At 44.1% G+C, this 24,007-nt stretch overlaps 1 long non-coding RNA gene across 1 annotated transcript; it reads left to right on the forward strand.

Moving 5' to 3' along the window:
* Nucleotides 1–134: 134 nt before the first annotated feature.
* Nucleotides 135–5,338, forward strand: LOC138845139 (uncharacterized). Its single transcript, XR_011381919.2, has 2 exons — nucleotides 135–190; nucleotides 5,108–5,338. It is a non-coding gene; the product is annotated as an uncharacterized LOC138845139 (long non-coding RNA).
* The last annotated feature ends 18,669 nt before the right edge of the window (nucleotides 5,339–24,007 follow it).

Below are 24,007 nucleotides of genomic sequence, written 5' to 3' on the forward strand. Positions count from 1 at the left end.
TCTGAGCGGGATTGGTCGAAACCCGCTAAGGTTGTGCCCCGCTCGGCACTACGCCCTATTTTCATTGGATGGCTTTAGCGTCAGTCAAAGGAGCGTTTGTGCCCGCCTCTCCCGTGCCCTCCGGCCCCTTAGATTGGCCAGCTGCTTTTTCCCCGAATCCTTTGCGGGCCGGCGTGTGGACAGCTCCCAGGTAGGGAATGGCGGGGAGGAGACCGGTGCAGGTGCTCTCAGAGACGTGAGCTTAATTTTTGCGGCCAACCCAACCCTCAGCATCCTACGCAGGCTCACTTGCGACCGAGTTTATGCACGTCATTCATTGTGTCCCCAGTGGCTGGCTGCAGTTGATGTTCCTTTGGGTCCTAGATGTTAGCAAAACGTTTGGTGTCCTCTTAACGACACAGTTCGCTATCATTAAATAGAGTGTGTTTATGAAGAATTCAACATATAAATCTATTAAATAATCATAATGCTAGATAACCGAGATGATCTCAAGGACAAAATATCCCTTACTCATTCTAAGATACATATTAATAAAGCAGGTATGGACAGTGCTTTTTTTTTTTTTTTTTTTTACCATGCTGAATAACACACTTAGAATGGAACATTAGGGTTTCTCAACCTTGATCCCCGGAACACTAGAGTTTTGTGAGATGCTTATGGTCATTTCATAGAGAATGACACTGTGGACAAGTAATTTGGGAAAATGTGTTTTTACTTGTTAAGGTCAAATGTCGTCAGTGCCATACCCTGTTAAGGGAATGATAGGGAAGTCACACGCATCACTTCTCTTCACATTTAAGCCGTGGAAACTAGTGACATGGCCACTACTTGCTTGCTGTAAGGGAGGCTGAGAAGAGCTCTCTAGTTTGGATGCCATGTTCCCTGATAAAACATGAGGTCATACCATCTGTTACTAAACATAAAATGGGATTAGCAAGTCTGCCACAGAAACCATTAAAATGGTTATCAATATTATCCTTGAAATTCTCATGAATGATGCAATAAAACAAGGGGAAGAAGTGCCACATGAAATTAACATTGTGTATGAATTATATAACACCTGGAAAATCCAAGAATACCAAAGAAGCTATTGGAATTGATAAAAAGAATTCAGTAAGTAGCTGATCATCACATTTGAGAGAACAATGATTATAAGATATAATAATAGCAAAATGGATTTCACAGAAATAATTTGCACAGGAAATCTATAGAATCAGATATGGACTGCTTCTAAAAGTTGAGATGACCTCTGGCCAACAGCTAGAAAGGAAATGGGGCGGCAGCACTGTGGTGAAGTGGGTTAAAGCCTTGGCCTGAAGCGCCGACATCCCATATGGGCACCGGTTGAAGTCCCGGCTGCCCCTCTCCCAGTCCAGCTCTCTGCTACGGCCTGGGAAAGCAGTAGAAGATGGCCCAAATCCTTGGGCCCCTGCATCCACATGGGAGACCGGAAGAAGATCCTGGCTCCTGGCTTCGGATCAGCACAGCTTCGGCTGTTGAGGCCATCTGGGGAATGAACCATCGGATGGAAGACCCTTCTTTCTGTCTCTACCTCTCTCTGTAACTCTGTCTTCAAATAAATAAAAGAAATCTTAAAAAAAAATAGTATGCAAGTGTTGTTTTAAGGCACTAAAATTATAGTAATTAGTTATAGCAATGATAGAAAATTAATACACCTCCTAAATCAATGAAAAAAGAAAAATGAGAGATTTAAAATAAATTGATGGAGTAGGCCTAGAGGGAAGAAAAGCTGAATGGATTCCAACCAATAGACAGAAATGGATAAAGAGAACTTAAATATGTTCAGTGAGTTGATAAAGAAATATTTCTTCACTGTAAAAGAAAAACTAATGTAACTAGAAATTCTTTTTAAAAATAAAGGTTAGTAAGAATACCATGGCTTTAAAATGACATAAACTAAAATAATGCATTATCAGGCTGTAGTCAGTGCTATAGCCCACCCGCCTTCCTGTCTTCAGAACCAAAGAACCTATTCCCCCAGCTTCCAGAAATTTGGGCAGCTGAAAACACCCAGCTCAGTTCCTCCTGGTAAATTGCCCTTTCCCAAAAGTAGGTGCCTTCAGCCAGATTACAAAGTCTCCCTGGAGGCAGAATTTATCCAAAGACAGGCCAATATGAAAGGGAAGAGCCTGGCTTCCTGGCCTCAATCCAGGTGAACTCTGAGGGGAAGGGCTTCTCCAACATCATGGCGCCCTGTAGAGCTGGCTGAGGCCTCTGCTTTGACTGCATCACAGCGCCCCTGTTCCCTCTGCCCAGTTCTGCCTCTGTCAGTCCCCACAGGTCTTGTTTCTGAGACGCTGCCCCAGTAAACCCCAGTTATGCAGATCTCACAGTCACTTCCTTAAAGAACTCAACCTAAGACATAGTTAATACAATATATTTTTTAAAAACAGGAAACAAAAAAAAAAAGCAAGACAAATGTATTGTCTCAGCACAGTTATACAGCCCAATGTTTTTAAAAGTAAAATAGAAAATTTATTTTTAAAGAACATGAGTGGAGGCAGGTGCTGTGGCGTAACGGGTAAAGGAAGAGGAGCAGCTGGGACTAGAACTGGCACTGACCCCAACCACCACCATTTCTCATACTACCTATCTTTCAGCACTCTTCCTTTGCTATAGTATATCTTTAGCAAATTCAGAAATGGTATAGGAAAGGTGAACTGACTGCGGTCCCTGTGTTTTCACAGTCGAAATGAAAAGAGGAGAAGGTGGCTACTGTCCTTCTGTACTAAATTTAGTATACCTTGTTCACGAATTCTGTTAATGCAAAATTAAAGAAATTCTATTGGACAACACTCAGTCCACTTGGAAATTAAAGTGAGACTTTCATATTTTGAATCAAAATATATTTAACTTAAAGGTTCACTATATGGCTGGCGCCGCAGCTCACTAGGCTAATCCTCCACCTACAGCACCAGTACCCCGGGGTTCTAGTCCCGGTTGGGGCACCGAATTCTGTCCCGGTTGCTCTCTGCTGTGGCCCAGGAAGGCAGTGGAGGATGGCCCAAGTCCTTGGGCCCTGCACCCCAATGGGAGACCAGGAAGAAGCACCTGGCTCCTGGCTTCAGATCAGCGCAGTACACTGGCCATAGCGGCTATATGGGGGGTGAACCAATGGAAAGGAAGACCTTTCTCTGTGTCTCTCTCTCACTGTCTAACTCTGCCTATCAAAAAAAAAAAAAAAAAAAGATACCTGTAAGCTACTTTATAAAAGTCTATTCGGGGAAAAAAAATTAAAAATGTAAAGGGTACAATGTCAAATTCTACAAAGAAATTGAGACAGGAACGTGCAACAGGGGTGACCAGAGCTTAAATAGTGGAGGTTTGAGAAGGTCTCTGAGAAAGTGACTTTTGAGCTGGTATTACATGACCGCCAGCTGTGTCCCTTCTGGTCCTCCGAGGTCTGGATAACAGGATTATCATCGTGGGACAGGCCAGGAAGCACCTGTGAGGGAGAGAGGTGTGGCCAGCAGGAGGGAGCGGGGGTCTTCCAGCTTCAGTACCAAGCAGAAGGAAGGCGGATTGGACCTGGAGACCTCAGAGCGCAGAGTGGTGGTGACAAGGCCTTAATGCAGACAGAAATCCTCAGTTTTTAAAAGCGCCCCTCACAAGGGTTCTGCGTTGGGCAGGAATGGCCGAGCTCTGGTGTCCCCACGGTTGGTTGGGCGGGCCAAGTTTCCTGCTGCTTAAGGCGCATGCGGAGATGGATGGGCAGGCTTGGCCTCGGAGGGCGCTAGCTCAGCTGCTCCCAAGCAGATTCACTTTCTCTTTCCCTTTAGGGAAAGTCAGAGTTACATAGAGAGAGGAGAGGCAGAGAGAGAGAGGTCTTCCATCCAATGGTTCACTCCCCAGATGGCCGCAACAGAGCTGCACCAATCAGGAACCAGGAACTTCTTCCGGGTCTCTCACACGGGTGCAGGGGCCCAAAGGCTTGGACCATCTTCCACTGCTTTCCCAGAGCTGGATCGGAAGTGGAGCAGCCAGGTCTCGAACTGGTGCCCATATGGGATTCTGGCACTGCAGGTGCCGGCTTTATCCGCTGTGCCACAGCACTGGCCCCTGAAGATGTGAGTCTTGAGCATGTGCATGAGGTAGGGCAGGCCAACTGCTCTAACAACCATGCACACAGTCTCAGGGACTTAGCCCAGAAACTCTCTCGTGTGTTTTATCCAGTGACAGCACGCTGGGTGTTCAGCAGCCTTGCAGTTGGTCAGCTTATTGAGGCAGCCCTCTCCTAGATCTTCTACCTAGGAAGAAGCACAGGGACCACGCAGGATGCATCAGATGTGTTAAATGTTTCCTTACTTTCATCCATTTTAAAGGCAGAGAGAGAGATCTTTGCCAGGCTGGTCCATTCCCCCAAATGGCTCCAACAGCCAGGGCTGGGCCAAACCGAAGCCAAGAACCAGTAACTCCACGTGGGTCTCCCATGTGGATAGCAACTACTTGAGCCAGCAAATGCTGCCTGCTAGCATTAACACAGCTGAATGGGGAGTACACTAGGACCTGGGAGCTCTGTTTGTCCTTCTCTCTCTCTGTTTCTTTCTCTGTCTCTCTCATAAGTCTCCCTGATGTCAATGCCTTTGTTGTTCCCCACAAAGAATGTGAATAGTTGACAAATTTAAGTAATGAACAGAAGATAAGCAGTAGAATTAAGAAAAGGCCTCTGCTTTTCAAAATTAATGGGGCATAACAATGAAGAGACTATTAGAGAAAGAGCAGAAACATGTATCTATAGGGTAAACCTACTCAAACTGACAATGGATTCCCTACAAATACACTAACAGAATTCAGTGGGAAAAAAAAAAGACTTTTGCAACAAATGATGCTGCAGCGTCACACACACACACACACACACACACACACACATGCACCTTGATTCCTACCTCTCACCATACACAAAAATTAACTTCAGATGCATCGTAGACCTGTATGTGAAAAAAGCCAGCTTCTGAACCAGAGCCCATATGGGATGCCGGCACTACAGGCAGCGGCTTTACCTGCTATGCCGCAGCACCAGTCCTTAGATATGCTCTTCAAACCAAAACATTCAGTTCCAGACCCAGCTGCTCTATTTCCGATCCAGCTCTCTGCTATGGCCTGGGAAAGCAGTGGAAGATGGCCCAAATTCTTGGGCCCCTGCACCTGCATGGGAGACTTGGAAGAAGCTCCAGGCTGCTGGCTTCGAAGTGGCCCACCTCCAGCCGTTGTGGCCATTGGGAAATGAACCAGCAGACGGAAGACCTCTCTCTCTGCTTCTGCCTCTCTGTAACTCTGCCTTTCAAATAAATAAATCCTTTAAAAAATGTAGCAGCTAGCAGTGGTCTGCAGTCCACTTTTGTGAGTCTTGGCTAAGGAAAAAGAAATATAACCTCTCTTCTCTGTATGATTTTATATTTCTGGGTTTCAAGTAAGTTTTATTTAGATTTTCTTATTTGTAGATTCACAGGTTGTCTGTGAACTCAAATGGTGCTCTTATTACAACAATCAGAAGCAAAGAATTTTGCATTATTTTTTGATGAATTCTCATTAGTAATGAGGCACTAAACATGCTAGTGAATACAATATAGAAGGGAATATTAATAGGATTATTTTTAGCTGCCACCTACATACAATATCAAGGCAACATCAAGAGCAGGAGGAAAATGATGGTTCTTTTAGTTTAATAAACCATAATGTTCCTGAAAAATTCTTTTCTTTCTCCCCAAATTGGGGCATCTAATTATATAAAATGATTACTGTAGCAGCAGCTTAAATATGAAGAGAAAGAGAGATGCAGGGGAAGAAAGGGGGGAGGAGAGAAGAGTGGGGAGGGAGAAAGCTGTAGGCAGAATTAGGCTATTAAACAAATAAAAGGTAGTAATTTGAAGAAGAAAAAGGTATATTTACGGTAGAACCTGTGAAGTGGTACCAGAAGAGAAAGGAATGAAAAATATATATTTAAGACTTAAACCAGTCAATATCCGAACATTAAAGATAAGCTTTGTGAACGTAGATAAAGAGTCACAAGTCACCCTAGTAGCTTGCATAAGATAGGGCAAGAAAATACACATGTATGTTTCCAAACTGTGTAAGAAACTCTACAAGTAAAATTCAATAGGATACAAGATACTGTGTAAAATAAGAAGACACAACGGTGACATATTATTTCATCTGTGGTGCATTACATTCTGTTGTACATAGCATATGTTTCTCTAGTACAGCTATTTGAGAAGACAGCTCACACAGAAAGGAACACAAACAGCTTTCTCACACACGACTTGTTCAGCTTTTCTATAAATAAGGTAAATGCTCCAAATATAATAAGATACGTATTTTCATCCACTGGATTTGCAAAGATCTAAACTTGGTAACATGAATTCACTCTGGAAAGTGTAGCAGGACAGGGTTTCCTTAAACATTTGTGGAGGTTAAGCAATTTGGGACAAGTTTTTTTGAGAATCTTGGATATAGTATATATTGAAACCTAAAACGTATACACCCTTTGGAACATTTATTCTCAGAAATTGTACTCTAGATATACTTGCACTTGTGCATAAAGTACTTATAAACCTATTTATGCAGCTTATAAGAGAAAAGGATTGGAAAACCACTAAATGCCCATGAACAGAAAGCAAGTTGAATATATTCTTTACATTCACACCTTGAAATTATTATGCACCTGTTAAAAACAATAAGACAGATGAGTGTGTACTCACTTGAAACGTTTTACCAAGTGAAACAAAAGGAGGTGCAGACCAGTTCCAATCCAGCTCCCTACTAATGGGCCTGGGAAAGCAGCAGAAGATGGCACAAGTGCTTGGGCCCCTGCACCTACGTGGGAGACCGGGAAGAAGCTCCTGGCTCACGGCTCCTGGCTTCAGCCTGGTGCAGCTCCAGCCATGGCAGCCATTTGAGGAATGAGCTGAAGCATGGAAGACCTCTCTTTCTGTGTCTCCCTCTCTCTCTCTCTCTCTCTCTCTCTCTGCAACTCTGCCTTTCAAAATAAAATTAAAAAAAAAAAAAAGGAAGCTGTGGAATGATATGATTATCTCAACAAACTTTCTCCAAGGAAGGCGCACTACAGGAGAATAAAGCCATAAATAGGTCAAGTTCAAATCTCCCCCTTTGGCTTTACTGGGGTGGGTGGGGTTGGGGCCTCAGTCGTTCCTGTAGTGCTTACAGCAGTGCCTTGGTTATTTTCTTTTCTTTTTTTTTTCTAATTAATTTATTTGAGAGGTAGAGTTATAGACAATGAGAGAGAGACAGAGCCAGGAGCCAAGTGCTTCTTCTGCGTCTCCCATGCGGGTACAGGGGCCCAAGCACTTGGGCCATCCTCTACTGCTTTCCCAGGCCAAAGCAGAGAGCTGGATTGGAAGAGGAGCTTCCAGGACCCGAACTGGTGCCCACATGGGATGCCGGCACTGCAGGCAGAGGATTAACCCTCTGCGCCACAGTGTCAGCCCCGACTTGGTTATTTTCTAAGTTTCCTCTCCTGGTGGCCTGCCCTTCCTCTGCTCCTCTGGCTCATGGGAGTGCTGTGTTTCTGAGACCTGCCTGTGCCCACTGGCATTTCCAGGTTGTTGACTTCCACAGCACCCAATCTGGGACATGGGAAGCAACCAGAAACACCCATGGAGCAACCACACATTCCTCCTCGGGTCCTGAGATCCGTGGCACTTCCACCTTCCCTTACCTGTCAGAATCTTCATCCATATGTTTCATACATGACACCTGTGTTTTCTGTCATAATTGGAAAAGTCCATCTCTCCCATCTTCCTTGAAGTGGAAGTGCCCCTGGGATACATTTTTGCATTGTTGGAATTCTTGTTTTGCTGTAGCATGAATCGTTCATTTAAATAAGCAAATATCATAAATGCATACGTGGTTTTCAGGACTAGTTACTGCTGAATCTCTGTGAAGAGAATAAGGTGAGAAAGTCCATGATGCCAGAACCAGGGTCAGAATCCAGTCTTGTGAGGAACCGAAGAGCAGAGAAGAGTAGACGCAAATGTCCTGAGGTAGGAAAGACTGTGGAGTAACCCAGGAACCGAGAGAATGCCGGTGTCAATGGAAAGCTGGAGCCGCCTTGTGTTAGTGCACTGGAACCTTGTGTTAGTGCACTAACTTGTGTTAGTGCACTGAATATGTTGTGACATATTCAGGGACTCTGTGAGCTGGATGCTGAACATAAACATTAGTAAAAATTAAACCATATAAAATAATGACACAAATTAAACACAAAAGCAAAAAATAAAACTCAGTATTTTCTAATTGTTTTAGTATGATCCATGCTGTTGCAGCAACTTATATATATTTTAAGATTTATTCCATTTATTTGAAAGGCAGAGTTCTCACGAGAGAGGGAGAGACAGAGAGAGAGGTTTTCCATCGCCTGGGTCTCTCCCCAGATGACCTCAACAGCCGGAGCTTGGCTGGTCTAAAGCCAGGAGCCAGGAGTTTCTTCTAGGTTTTCCATGTGGGTGTAGGGGTTCAAGCACTTGGACCATCCTCCACTGCTTTCCCTGGAGCATTAGCAGGGAGCTGGATCTGAAAGGGAGCAGCTAGGACTGGAACCAACCACGTGGGATGCTAGCACCGCAGACAGCGGCTGAATGCACTGCACCACAAGGGCTGGCCACAGTTATTTATATTTAATATGGATATTTTCACAGACACACAAGCAGTCTCCAAAAAGCTTACAGAAACCTGCGCATTGTGAAAAAACTATGTATGAATTTCCTATTTTGCGCTAAAATAAACATCTTTTTAAAAATACACATTTAATTTATTTATTTGAAATGTAGAGTGACAGAGAAGGAGAGACAGAGAAAGTGGTCTTCTATCCATGGGTTCACTCCCCAGATGGCCACAACAACCAGGACAGGACCATGTGGGAGCCAGAAGCCAGGAGCTTCATCCTGGTCTCCCACGTGGGTGGCAGAGGCACAAGGACTTGGGCCATCTTCTGCTTTCCCAGGCACATTAGCAGGGAGCTGGGTTGGAACCAGAACAGCCAGGACTCCAACAATTGCCCAAACCACTCCAATATGGGATGCCAGCATCGCAAGTGGCAGCTTGACCCGCCCCCTGATACCCACTCCTAAACTTACCTGTCAATTTTATTTTTCCACAAGCTTTTTGAAATAGCATCATTTTACATATACATAAATACACATTTATATACATAAGTAGTGGAAATACCATATAGTACCTTTTGACTGGCATCTTCAATGATTATTTGAGAGGTAGAATTACAGACAGAGAGAGGGAGAGACAGAGAGAAAGGTTTTCTACCCACTGGTTTACTCCCCAAATGGCTGCAAGGGCCTGAGCTAAGTTGATCCAAAGCCGGGAGCCAGGAGCTTCCTCCAGGTCTCCCATGTGAGTGCAGGGGCCCAAGCACTTGGGCCATCTTCTACTGCTTTCCCAGGCCATAAGCAGAGAGCTGGATCAGAAGAGGAACAGCAGGGACACAAACCAGTGACCACCTGGGATACTGGCATCACAGGGGGAGGCTTAGCCCACTACACCACAACGCCAGCCCCTCAATGATCTTGCATGGATGGATCAATACTGAGGGCCAGTGCCGCGGCTCAGTAGGCTAACCCTCTGCCTGTGGCACCTGCACACGGGATTCTATTCCCGGTCGGGGTGCCGGATTCTGTCCCAGCTGCTCCTCTTCCAGTCCAGCTCTCTGCGGTGGCTTGGGTGTGCAGTGGAGGATGGCCCAAGTCCTTGAGCCCTGCACCCGTATGGGAGACCAGGAGAAATACCTGGCTCCTGGCCTCGGATCAGCGCGGTGCGCTGGCCGCAGCAGCCAGTGGGGGGTGAACTAACGGTAAAGGAAGACCTTTCTCTCTCTCTCTCACTGTCCACTCTGCCTGTCCAAAAAAAAAGATGGATCAATACTGGGTGTTTACATCACAGGTTTGTCCCATGATACAAATTGGGGCTTAATTTGTTATGTCAATTGTCTATATTTAAGAAAGCAATGACGGAGATGTTAATAATTCAGATTAAGCTTGAAAATATTGTAGCAACCATTACATTGGGCATCACACACAAAAAAATGAGAAAATAGTTTCAGAAACTCTCATTTCATTCAGCAAGGAAGTCATTGACATCACTGAGGAGGCATCAAGTTCCAACACATGCCTGCACCGTTTCCTTTCATCTTACAGAGGAAGAAGGAACAGGGAAACAAGAAAGAATAACATAAAATAGCATAAACCAAACAGAATTAGGTGAGGCTGGGAAAAGAAGCATTAAAAATTACTTCCATTTTTAAAAAAGATTTATTTATTTATTTGAAGGGCAGAGTTACAGAGCGATAGAGGGGGTAGGGGGAAAGACTGAGAGAGAGCACGGTCTTGCATCCAATAGTTCACTCCCTGAATGGCCACAACAGCTGGGGCTGGGCCAGGCTGAAGCCAGAGCTTCCTCCTGGGCTCCCACGTGGGTGCAGGGGCCCAAGGACTTGGACCATCTTCCACTGCTTTCCCAGAGAGGCAGGGATCTGGATCAGAAGTGGAGCAGCCAGAACTTGAACCAGCGCCCCATGGGATGCCGGCATCATAGGCAGCAGCTTTACCCACTACACCACAACATCAGCCAAAATAGTCACAGTGTTTCTATTTATACAAAATGTATTTCGACATTTTATTCTAATTAGGAGAACTGTCAGGTGAGAACCATCTTAGATGTACAGACTTACCTGCAAGCTGAGGCCAAATTTCTTCCTGAACCTCGCTCTGCGATGTCTCCTTGCCTGCTTCTCCTTCCCATCTGTTGTTTACAGCCAGTGTGGCTATAGCTCTGTCTCTCTGCTCTCAAAAGAAAAAAATTAAATAAAACATATTCAAAAATATTCATGGATCACTTCGTGTTGTTCTCGTGGGTTGGTTTTTCTGGGTGTTTTCTCATGCACAGCTTGCACACTTGTGGGCTGTGGGGCTGATATCATAGACATAAAACACTCTGGCCATTTGGTATATGTTTCACCCTCAGACAAAGGCAGCTGGCTAGGGTCACAGAGCTGGGCAGACCCCTTTTAGGGGGAGTGATCACCGGGGACAAGTTGGATTGCAACAGGCTGAAGAAGAGATGACCACAGCCTAATGATCACCTCCCTGCTGCAAAAACTCACAGAAAAAACATTTAAAATGTTGGGTTCTGCTGCTAACATTTAGCAATCAGGAATAAACAAGGAAGCCTTTCTGTTTCTGAGTTTTCTCAAAAAATGGAAGACCTGGCAATACTGGTGTTGTCCCCATCTCCCCGCCAACCCCCACCCCAGCCAGGGCTCCACTACCCCCTCCAGGTGGTACTTCCACACTCCTTCTTATGGGGAGGTCTCTTCACTCGTAATTTTATTGCAAATGCACTGCTTCATTTTGTGTATTATGTCCTACACAGGCATTTGAACTCATTTATATACTAATTATGTTCAGCCTGGAGTGCTATGACATGCTGGCACGGGACTGATCAGTGAAAGAGAAAGCAGTCGAGTCCCCAGAACTCGATGTGATTCGTCCACCACACGTTGAGAACTATGCTCCCAACCACTTCTCCAGCAATTAAACCCATATTCTACGCCTGCTGAAATGTCTCTTGCAGAGTTTTCTTCTGCTATAAATGCTAAGTGCCGCATGAATGAGTGGTGTGATAATAAATGCTTAGAGATTCAGAGGGCACAATTATTTCTGCAATCATTAAGACAAGGGATTTTCAAAGTTGGATGGAAATTTTATAAAAGAAGACAAAGCATTTCAGGTAGAAAGGAAATCAAAGGGAAAAAAAGCATGAACTTAGGAAAGAGCAAAACAGGTTGCAGGGACTTGAAAGTGGGATGGTATATTTGAAACCGAGTTTCCTTCATTCAAGTAACTCAATCTCAGGACTTGATAGGACCACAGAAATGTGAAAAACAGTCAGGAACTTATAGATCACCTACTTTAGATATTTTTCTTGTTATAGCTGACAACTCTATATCTTGATTTTTAAAACAAGATCTATTTATCTGTTTATTTGAGAGGCAGAGTTACAGACAGAGAGAGGGAGAGACAGAGAGAAAGTTATTCCATCCGCTGGTTCACTTCCTAAACGGCCACAATGGCCCAACCTGCACCAGTCTGAAACCAGGAGTGTGGAGATTCTTCTGGGTCTCCCACATGAGTGCAGGTGCCCAAGCACTTGGGCCATCTTCTACAGCTTTCCCAGGCTATAGAGAGAGCTGGATCAGAAGAAGAGCAGCCTGGACTTGAACCAGCATCCACATGCGATGCCAGCACCACAGGTGGCAACTTTACCCTCTACACCACAGCTCCAGCCCTGAAGTTAGGTGATTTGATTCAACCCATTCAGTCCCAAGTTCTCAATGCTGCAAATATTTCAAAGACACAGTATTTATTTCAATGTTACCTTAAGAGGTATATTTATTGCTCAATTTCAGTTTTTGTATAGGATATTGAAACATAATGGGTTTCAATGCCACACAGCGGGTTGGTGAAGGCATGGAGGTTAAATCATGTGCTTTCCAGTGTTCCCCTTCACACTTCCCTGGACATGGATCACTTTTAGGGCAAGCAGGGAGAGAACATTCTGAGATGCTTCTGAGTTCTTGACATCACTGTTTCCTTGACCTCAAATAGCAGTTGCCATTCTCCTTTCATTGCTCATTTTCTCTTCAAGTTATTTTTTTTTCTTTTGGATTGACTTATTTATCTACTTAAAAGGCATGGTTACACAATGAGAGCGAAATCTTCCATCTGCTGGTTTGCTTCCCAAATGGCCGCAACAGCTGAGTCTGGGCCAGGCCAAAGTCAAGAGCCTGGAACTCCATCCTGGTCTCCCACGTGGGTGGCAGGGGCCCAGGGACTTGGGCCATCATCTGCTTCTTTCCCAGGTGTATTAGCATGGAGCTGGTTGAGAAGTGGAGCAGCCAGGAAACCAACCAGCACTCCTATGGAACATTGGCATGGTCTCAGGCAGCTGCTTAAAGCATTGCACCACAATGCTAGCCCTTCACTTAAATTCTTAACCAAGAGCCAAACCAAGGCACTGCAGGGGGAGATCCTGACAAGTAGAGCAAAGGACTGAGAAGAGTTGATGCATCAGACCACTTTCTGCAACCAGGTGCTGAGAGTTGACCTTCAAACGCGATCTGATGAATTCTGCTACGATCGTCTCTAGTTAAGCGTAAAAAATCTACACAGTGAGTTTTCAATCCTGTGACGCGGGTGTGAGGAAAAGGAAGATGTGCTGGCAGGCAAGTCTCAGACCTAGCGCTGGTGATGGTCATAGGGAGAAGACTGTAGTCGGCTTCAGGGTCACCTAAGAGGCACCAGCAGACAGCGTCTGACTTTCACTCCGTGGTTGGTGGTGCTTAGCTTGCACCTTGGACTTAAGGGCTGGTGGTGCAGCCTAGTGCTAAGACCACAGGCTTCGGATCTGAACCTAGGTTTTAGCACTCACCAGCCAAGTGATGTGGACGATCAGTCCAACCTCTATACGCACCTGCTTGAATACATACAAGAGGGAGACAGGGACAATTCCCACCATGCTCCCTGGGTAATTTTGAGGAGTGAGTACCTAGATTTACATTTTCCCCAAAGGAGGTACTGGGACATGGTTTTGAGTGTGAGTAGTTTATTTGCAAGATGACCTCAGAAACAAGGTAAGGGACTGATAAATTGGGAAGAGAGAGGAGGAGAGCCAGGAGTGGCTGTGTGAAGTCCACTCTTGCTGTGGTCAGCTAGGGAACTGGGAAGGAGACTTATTGCCAACCTCCTGGGTCTCTGTGGTGGAGGCTTGCTCTTGAGACCAAGGTCTCCCAGACACTCAGGCCTGCCCTGAGCACATGTCAGGCGCACTCCAGTGCAGAGAAGGCCCTCAGCAGAAGCACCCAGGGTTTCAGATGCAGAGCTTTGGGTTTTTACAGGAACTGTCCATCAAGGCCACAGGTGACCTCTGGAGGACGCTGGGGAGATATGGGCAGGCACAGATGATTATCTTCTATGGAGAAATACTGCATCACAGTACGCACTCGACCATGATATAACTACGAAAAACACAACTGAGCCAGCACTATGACAGCAGACGGAAATTCTTCCCAACTAAAAGGAGAAAACACTGTTGCTAAGGAGATGAGATGAAAGGGATTGAAGCAGAAGCCTCAAGCCCTCTTTCCCTCTACCTGCTGCCCCTCATTCCCCACCCCACCTTTTTCTCCAGGTCGCATGAATTCATTCACTTGGCATCTCTCCCTGCCTCTTCTCCACTCCAGCAACATCACCGTACAGCAAGCATTTCATGTGTGTTGTTTTAGCTATCAGAGCAGCCTTCTCACTGGCCTTCCCACCATTCGCCCTGTCCTGCCTGACCCCAACTCCATCCAACCCACTCGTTTCTCAGGATGCATTTTCTAAAACCCAGATCTGGTGAGGTCACCCACTACTTCAAATTCCCCAATGATTTCCTCTTCTTTCTGATTGAAATTAAAACCTCAGCTCAGGCCTCCGAGTCTTGCTATGACCTAGCTCCTCCTTATTGATCTGGTCCCATCTCCCCACACCTGACCCTCAACTTCTAAGCCCTACACATAAGATTTAGTGCCTAACACAGTCCACACTTTCCCATCGTTCAGTGCCACTGTTCAACTCTTTCCCCTGTTTCTTTTTTAAGATATCTATCTCTTTATTGAAAGGCAGAGAGATAGAGCTCCCATCTACTGGTTCACTGCCCAAATGCCCACAACAGCTATGGCTGGGCCAGGCTGAAACTGGCAGCTGGGAACTCAATCCATCGCTGCCTCCCAGAGTGGGCATTAGCAAGAAGCTGGAGTCATTTGCCGGCACCGTGGCTCACTAGGCTAATCCTCTGCCTGCGGCGCTGGCACCCAGGGTTCTAGTCCCGGTTGGGGCACCGGATTCTGTCCCGGTTGCCCCTCTTCCAGTCCCAGGAAAGCAGTGGAGGATGGCCCAGGTGCTTGGGCCCTGCACCTGGATGGGAGACCAGGAGGAAGCACCTGGCTCCTAGCTGCGGATCAGCATAGCTCCTGCCATTGCAGCCATTTGGGGGGCTGAACCAACGGAAGGAAGACCTTTCTGTCTCTCTCTCTCTCTCACTAACTCTGTCAAAGAAAGAAAAGAAAGAAAGAAAGAAAGAAAGAAAGAAAGAAAGAAAGAAAGAAAGAAAGAAAGAAAAGAAAGAAAGAAAGAAAAGAAAGAAAAGAAAGAAAAGAAAGAAAAGAAAGAAAAGAAAGAAAGAAAGAAAAGAAAGAAAAGAAAGAAAAGAAAGAAAAGAAAGAAAAGAAAGAAAAGAAAGAAAAGAAAGAAAAGAAAGAAAAGAAAGAAAAGAAAGAAAAGAAAGAAAAGAAAGAAAAGAAAGAAAAGAAAGAAAAGAAAGAAAAGAAAGAAAAGAAAGAAAAGAAAGAAAAGAAAGAAAAGAAAGAAAAGAAAGAAAGAAAGAAAGAAAGAAAAGAAAGAAAGAAAGAAAGAAAGAAAAGAAAGAAAAGAAAGAAAAGAAAGAAAAGAAAGAAAAGAAAGAAAGAAAGAAAAGAAAGAAAAGAAAGAAAAGAAAGAAAAGAAAGAAAAGAAAGAAAAGAAAGAAAAGAAAGAAAGAAAGAAAAGAAAGAAAGAAAGAAAGAAAGAAAGAAAGAAAGAAAGAAAGAAAGAAAGAAAGAAAGAAAAGAAAGAAAGAAAGAAAGAAAAGAAAGAAAAGAAAGAAAAGAAAGAAAAGAAAGAAAAGAAAGAAAAGAAAGAAAAGAAAGAAAAGAAAGAAAAGAAAGAAAAGAAAGAAAAGAAAGAAAAGAAAGAAAGAAAGAAAGAAAGAAAAGAAAGAAAGAAAGAAAGAAAGAAAGAAAGAAAGAAAGAAAGAAAGAAAGAAAGAAAGAAAGAAAAAGAAAAATGAAGCTGGAGTCAGAAGCGGAGCCAGGACTAACCCAGGACTCTAAAATGGGATGCAGGTGTCCAAGCATTCTCTTTACTACTGGACCAAATGCATACCCCCATTTCTTTGTCCTAATTTTTGTTCCAAAATTCAAGTTGTTAATCATATTCTATGAAAATGTATTTCTTGTAGCTCCTCTTTCTTCTTGGTCTGTAACAGTGAAAGATTTCTGTATATCTCTTTAAAACATCTTATTTGCATTATAAATGTCTGTTTACTTTCTGTCTTACTAATTAGACTATTATTTTTCATAATCAAATCCTGAGTATTTACATTCTTAATGAGTACCCAAGGTGATTTCTATCCACATTGAAGTCTCAGAATTATTTTATTATGCTAACAGCTTCCTACAGGGAAGAACTTTGTTCCAATTCTGGTACCTAGCATAGCTCCTAATACTTATTAAGTAGCATTTGAATTAATAGCTAAAAGTGTTTATATTTTGAAAATTGCCACTCTTTCACAGAGATTTTATCAGGTTGTCACTTGTGGTAATCAGACTCATTAAAGAAAAATTATTCTCTGTACAGATGGCATTATAAATTGGGAATCTTATTGGTGATCTGCCAGTCCTCTAGCTAAATGGCTATGAAGTCTAACCCACTGTTCCACTTTTTCACCCTTGATTGCCTTAAAATCTTTTCCATGAAAAGTACTTAGTCTTACAGGTTTTGTTAATGAAATCTAGAAGACCGGCTTTCAAAGTCAGATACAGCTGAATGACCAGACAGCTTGCTAACAACAGTGTCCAGCATTGTGGCACACTGGGTTTAGCCACCTCCTGGGACACTGGCATCCCATATTGGAGTGTCAGCTCAAGTCACCGCTGCTTAGCTTCTTTTAAAAAAAAAAAAAAAAAGATTTATTTATTTATTTATTTATTCAAAAGGCAGAGTTACAGAAAGGCAGAAGCAGAGAGAGAAGTCTTCTGTCCACTAGTTCACTCTCCAGATGGCCACAATGGCTGGAGCTAGGCTGATCCAAATCCAGGAGCCAGGAGCTTCTTCCAGGTTTCCCACATGGGTGCAGGGGTCCAAGGACTTGAGCCATCTTCCACTGCTTTCCCAGGCCATAGCAGAGAGCTGGATCAGAAGTGGAACAGCTGGGACTCAAACAGGTGCTCATATGGGATGCTGGCACTGCAGGCAGAGACTTTACCCTCTAGGCCAAAGCGTCGGCCCCTGCTCAGCTTCTGATCAGTTTCCTGCCAAGCACTTGGACCCCTTGGCACCCTTCTGGGAGTTTGAATGGCGATCCAAGTTCCTGGCTTCAGCTTGGCCCAGCACTGGCCATTGCAGGCATTTTGAAGAATGAAATAGCAGATGGAAGATCTCTTTCTCTGTCTCTAAATGTGGAATATACTTTTAAAAATCATGATATCTGAACTCCAGTCCCAAAGCTACTAGCTTACTATTTGAGAAGGGATGGAGGGGCAAGGCTCTGAACAAGATCTTGAAGGAGAAATTAGCCTCTATAAAAAATGGATGATTTTTAATGCACATTGAAGTCAGGTCTTATCGATGGTTCAAGAAAAATGTGACATTTCTACAAACAGATACACAGTCAGGTGTCTTGTCCTCTACATAAAGAATTGTATTGACCGGTGCCACGGCTCACTTGGCTAATCCTCTGCCTACGGCACCAGCACCCTGGGTTCTAGTCCCGGTCGGGGCATTGGATTCTGTCCCGGTTGCTCCTCTTCCAGGCCAGCTCTCTGCTGTGGCCTGGGAGTGCAGTGGAGGATGGCCTAAGTGCTTGGTCCCTGCACCCACACGGGAGACCAGGAGAAGCACCTGGCTCCTGGCTTTGGATCAGCGCAGTGCATCGGCCGCAGCGCCATTGGGGGGTGAACCAACGGAAAAGGAAAACCTTTCTCTCTCTCTCTCTCTCTCTCTCTCTCACTGTCCACTCTGCCTGTCAAAAAAAAAGGGGGGGGGGGGGAAGAAAGAAAAAGAAAAAGAAAAAAAAACAATTGTATTTGACCTATTTCAAAGGAGGTTATCAATTTCTGTACAAATAGATATTGAAGGTTACCAGTGCAATCATGCAAATGTACACTAAAATGTGCAAAGAAAGATGGAATTAAAGGAAATGTTTATTTTGGTACAAAGAATTTTAAAATCCATGTACATATTTTTCAGAATATGCATTTTCCATGGACTTTTTGAAGACCCCTTTTATTTTGCCTTTTTTTTTATAAAAGACTTTTTTTTTGACAGGCAGAGTGAACAGTGAGAGAGAGAGAGAGACAGAGAGAAAGGTCTTCCTTTTGCCATTGGTTCACCCTTCAATGGCCACCGCAGCCAGCGCATTGCGCTGATCCGAAGGCAGGAGCCAGGTGCTTCTCCTGGTCTCCCATGGGGTGCAGGGCCCAAGCACTTGGGCCATCCTCCACTGCACTCCCTGGCCACAGCAGAGAGCTGGCCTGGAAGCGGGGCAACCGGGACAGAATCCGGTGCCCTGATCGGGACTAGAACCCAGTGTGCCGGCGCCGCAGGTGGAGGATTAGCCTATTGAGCCATGGCACCGGCTGTATTTTGCCTTGAATGGCAGGGTTGGTGACTTAATGGACCCTAACAAAAGTCATTGTCTATCTTTTTCTTTTCTTCTTAGGAGATATTGAAGATACCGTGCAAGTTTGCCAATGTCTGCCAAAGAATTGGGAGTGGGGTATTTTCTTCCTGCACACCAGAATTCCTTCTCAGGGGATGATACACCAAACTTTACTCCAAATATTGAGCTTGTTCTTTCCCACAGGAGGGTCTGTGTCATCACCTGAACCTTGACAACAATCGAGGAGCTGCAGGATGGGGGCAAGTTACACCTTCTCCCTCCTCCCTCTCCCAAACCACCCACAGTCTGTACCCCTAAGCTGTTTTCAGAGCCTGGCTGTCCATGTCTAGTTCTTTGCCTGCCCCCGAGACTTTTCTACCAGCCCTGGAAGATGTCATGTCAACGTGGCACGTTGTTTGTCTTGTTTGTCCAGTCTGAAACATCCAAAGGGAACCTGGGAAAATCCCCTTCCCAGCCTGATGGAGTCAGAATATCTACAGGAGCGGTTGTCTCTTGTACTGTTGCTGGAAATACTATCGTTCTGTAGTGGACTAAAGGGATTCTGTGTCACATGGGACCAAAAAAAGATAGACAAATGGAGAATGTATTTGATAATATCTGAATTTTCTGAGTTTAGAAATAATTTTTTCTGGATTTATGGATATATTCTTTAAAGATTGGATGTCCGTGGCTGGCAAAGTGGACCAGTGGGTTAAGCTAACCCTGTGATGCTGGGATTCCATATGAGAGCATTGGTTTAAATCCCAGTTGCTCCACTTCTGATCCAGTTCCTTCATAATACACCTGGAAAGGCAAAGGAAGATGGACCAAGTGCTACAGGGCTCCTGTATCTATGTAGGAGACATGGATGGGGTTCCAGGTTCTTGGCTATGGCATGGCAGCCATGGCTACTTGGAGAGTGAACCAGTAGATGCAAGATATCTATTTATTCTCCTCTCTCTGTAACTTTTCCTTTCAAATAAATAAATACATCTTTTTAAAAATAGTAGCAGTCAAAGTTTCTTTAATTAGGGAGTTCTATAGAACTACCTTTCTCATTTTAGATTAAAAGTCAATGATATAATAATATTGTGTTTAATGGAATATTATTTTGCAGTCAGTTTTGCTGTGATGGAGCTATTTAATAAAAACAAAGAACCCTGGCTTTAGACTTTACTTCAGAACACCTGGCTTTATAACTGTACATAATGTACAACTATTTATTTTACATAATTTCTTTTTACAATTTGTTGTAAACCATTAATTTGATCATTACTTTAATTTTATTATTTGGTTTAGGATGTTTTATATCTAAAATTTATTCAGTGAAACATCATCTTTTATTAATATTTTCTTCAATTATGAAAAGGTTTTTGTGTGCTCTAATTCATATCCAACTGAGTTTAATAAATAGAAATTTTTAACCTGGAAAGGAAAAGATGAGTGACCGAATCTGCAATGTTAATTTGAAAAACTGTATTAATAATTGTTTCCTTAAAACAAATGTTTTTATATTCAGGGCCACATGAAAATATTACTGTGAAACCTCATGAGAAAAATCGCTCTACTGAGCTTCTCCAATTAAACCACTAGGTGGCAATGTCTTTGTTTCTTTGTGAATCAACTGTAAAGGCCTCTTGAAGCAATTGTATTTTTAACAGCTTTCCCCTAAGCTGACGAATATCTCTTCTCCCATTATAGGAAAAGAAAACTATAGCAGAGAAAATTCTAGTCCAATGGAAGACCATTTATTTCACTGTGCGTGGGGTGTAGGGATTAATGTTCTTCCAGAGTAGTCCTTGGGTCCCCCAGGAGGAAAGGGATGACTGCCGCGGAGCCCACAGGCTTCTGAGATTCCAGACCTTTCAGGAGACTTGACAGAGACACACCGAACCAGTGAGCTTGAGTATGTCTGCATTTATTTCCACCACTTGTGTTTCCCTTCCTTATCCAGTTTCCCCATCTCTAAAATGCCGTTTTGTTCTTGGCGGATTAAAAACCAAGCCAGGGCCAGAGCCATGGTTAATCCTCTGCCTGTGGCGCCGGCATCCCATATGGGTGCCGGGTTCTAGTCCCGGTGGCTCCTCTTCCAGTCCAGCTCTCTGCTGTGGCCTGGGATAGCAGTAGAAGATGGCCCAAGTCCTTGGGCCCCTGTACCCACGAGGGAGACCAGGAGGAGACACCTGCTTCCTGGCTTCGGATCCACGTAGCTCCGACCATTACGGCCATCTGGGGAGTGAACCAACAGAAAGAACAGAAAGAAGACCTTTCTTTCTGTCTCTCCCTCTCACTGTCTGTTAACTCTCCCTCTCAAATAAATAAATAAAATCTTAAAAAAAACAAACAAACAAGCCAGCGGTAAAAATGTTACTGGAGAAATTGCAGGGTTCTTGTCTTCGTGTGAGAAAGAATTCAGGCGTGAGACAGAGAGTAGTGGGAGGTAAAATAGCAAGGTTTATTAGGGAAGGGACATCATCCGTAAGGATGGATGGGCACCTCTCCAGACAGGACCTGGGAAAGAGTGCAGTCACTCAGACTGGGGGGGTGGGGTAGAGGGGAGAAAGGAGTGAGGTTACATGGTTGAGTGGAGTACACCTGGCCAGACCAGGCGGGTGGCTCAGCAGAGAGGCAGAGGGCTGAGCACGCAGTCCAGTTGAGGCCGGGGGTTTTTAAGGAGATGGGTCTTGCTTCCCCACCTCTGTTCCCCTTGGAAAAAAGGGCTTTTTGGATGTAAATAGAAAAACTTCTCTCTTGAAGGTCTGAAACAAAGGACTTTATGGATGTAAATGTTATCAGACACGAGGAAGGGAGCAGGGTGTTTGAGATGCAGATACTGGGCTGAACCTGGGAGATTGTGGAAGATTTGTCAGGCAGAAGGGGTGGGGACCCCCTCACCTGGCAGGTTATCAGGTGGAAGGGGGCAGGGCAGGGCAGGATGTGAATACCGGGCTGCCCCTGAAACACCATCGGGATGACCTTGAGATGCAGCATATGCTGGACATAGATGTCTTCTCTCTAGGCCTTCATGTCACACACACATAAGCTCATAACTGACTTCCTACCTAACAGAAGGGAGGTTTTGAGAGCAGATGACCCTTGTGATGGGGATGCTACAACAGGACACTGTACACACTGTGGAAAAGCTACAGTAACTCTACCCAAAATGCAGTCTCCACCTCAGCTCACTACCACCCCTAGTGTCATTCAGGTTTACACACTTAGCAATATGTCTGAGTTTCCTTCCTAATTAAACCTATTGAAGTATGATCATGAAAACGTCAGGCATTTGACTGCTAAATTAAAATGTTGAAAAAGTAAAAAAAAAAAAGTATCCCTCATGCAAATATGAAATAAATACAGTGAAAGATTTTATTCAGCTCATTAATTAATGAGAGTTCATATAAAGGAAAATTTCAAAAACACATACACGTGCAAGCTGTCCGGTGCGTAACAAATCTTCCCAGGCAGATGAATCAATTAATTCACAAGCTTTTATTGGGATTCCACTCCTGGGCGAGGTTCCCCTCCTGGGCGAGGTTCCCCGGTCCCAACAGAGTGGGGGCCGGGGAATTCGTGCCTCAGAGATTGGGAGGGCTCCTTTTATAGATTCAGGGCATGGGGGTTAAAGGTTGAGGCGGGTCTGATCCTCATTGGTTGAACTTTAGGCACCCGCAGGGATCTTGACAAGGACTTTTCTTCCCTGGAAGTACAGGTAGGGACTCTCCATTCCCAGAAGTGTAGGCCTTCCCTCCTTGCGGATTCCAAAGCTACCAATACGTGATCAGCAATGTGAAGAATTTGCTAATAAAAGCAAAACTGGTTAAATAACCTACAAGGCAATAATGTGTGATGATCTTTTCTACAAGACAGAAATCAACTGTATTTTTAAGACAAGGAAGGCAGAGTTACGGGGAGAAAGGGAGATTTTTCCGTCCGTTGGTTCACACCCCAGTGGCCACAATGGCCAGGCACGAGCCAGGTTGAAACCAGGAGCCTAGAACGCCATCCAGGTGACCATGTGGGTGGCCGCAGCCCAAGCACTTAGGCCAGATTCTGCTGTTTTCCCAGGTGCATTAAGCAGGGAGCTGGATTGGCATGTGGTAGAATGGAATGGAAAGGGCATTCATGAGATGCTGGTACTGCGGCAACAGCGTAACCTGCTGTGCCACAACGCCAGCCGCTGGCATTACTATTAGGTGGGTGGAAGTTAATTGCTACCCACATTCAGATGTAAAATAGCCTCCTCTATGGCAAATCAGTAGTCAAAGGGGACACTGTATATAATCAGAAGATTTCCAGAAGCTCTGCTAACATCAATCCTCTCTTTTGCCTATTTCCAAGTGGTGGACAATTTTTCCTAACATTACCATTTAAAAAACAATAATCTTCTTGGTAGAATGAGCACCACAAGTGCAAAAAAAAAGAAAAAAAAAAAGAGGGGAGGGAGTGAGCCTTATTCTATGTGCTGCAATGTTATGGAAAACCACAAGGCGGCACGTTTTGCTCTAGATTTCTACACAAACGATAAAGAGAACCAATATTTTAATCAAGAACATGGTCATTAAATTTCAGGACAAATTAAGCAGACAATAGGTTTTTTCAGAGCTGGAGAAGTCCTAGAAGGTGAACAAAGAACTACCCCGTGATTAAGAGACTAGAAATGAGTTGTTTGATATTGTCAAACCAGGAGGTGTGTCCCAGTTACTCCAGAAATCTGGTTTGAAAAAATATAGAACACAATACATCTCATCAACGATAAAAGATAAAGGTTTGCAAATGCAGTGTCCGCCAGGCTGATAAGTGAAATGAATCCAGCAGGCTAGATATAACTTATCACACAGTATGGGGACCAGATAACTTGGGATATTCATACCCCTCCAGTAAGAGAGAGACAGCTCTTTAGGTTCAGAGAACTAACAACATGTGGAAATACAAATTCAAAATAGCCAGATTCCCCGATTTTTTCAAAAGAAACAAGAAAAAAAAATTACATGTATTTTCCTGATATTTTTAGATACTGGCTTTTTTTTTTTTTTTTTTTTTTTTTTTTTGACAGGCAGAGTGGACAGTGAGAGAGAGAGAGAGAGAGAGAGAGAAAGGTCTTCCTTTGCCGTTGGTTCACCCTCCAATGGCCGCCGCGGCCAGCGCGCTGCAGCCGGCGCACCAGTAAATTCAACCAACCAAAAAACAACATGGCTTCTCTTTCCCCTCAGAAAAAAAAATTCTTAAGAGAATTTTCTGGAAGTCATCTTGCATTTGAAATCTATAGAAGGGTCAAGATCTGAGAAGGAAGAGTATGATTGGAAATGTTGTGGCAAGAATTGAGCAGCAAGGAGCTAAACAGCAAGGGGTTTAGTCTAGCAGTTGAGGTGCCCACCTCCTACTTTAGAGTGCCTGGATTTGATTCCTGGCTCTAACTCTTGACCCCAGCTCCCTGTCAATGAATATTCTTGGAGGTAACATGTGATAGCTCAAGTAACTGGGTTCCTACCAACCACAGGGG

The sequence above is a fragment of the Oryctolagus cuniculus genome, chromosome 14, assembly GCF_051225735.1.
Source record: "Oryctolagus cuniculus isolate XC-2025 breed Fujian yellow rabbit chromosome 14, ASM5122573v1, whole genome shotgun sequence".
In the NCBI taxonomy this organism is placed as follows: domain Eukaryota; kingdom Metazoa; phylum Chordata; class Mammalia; order Lagomorpha; family Leporidae; genus Oryctolagus; species Oryctolagus cuniculus.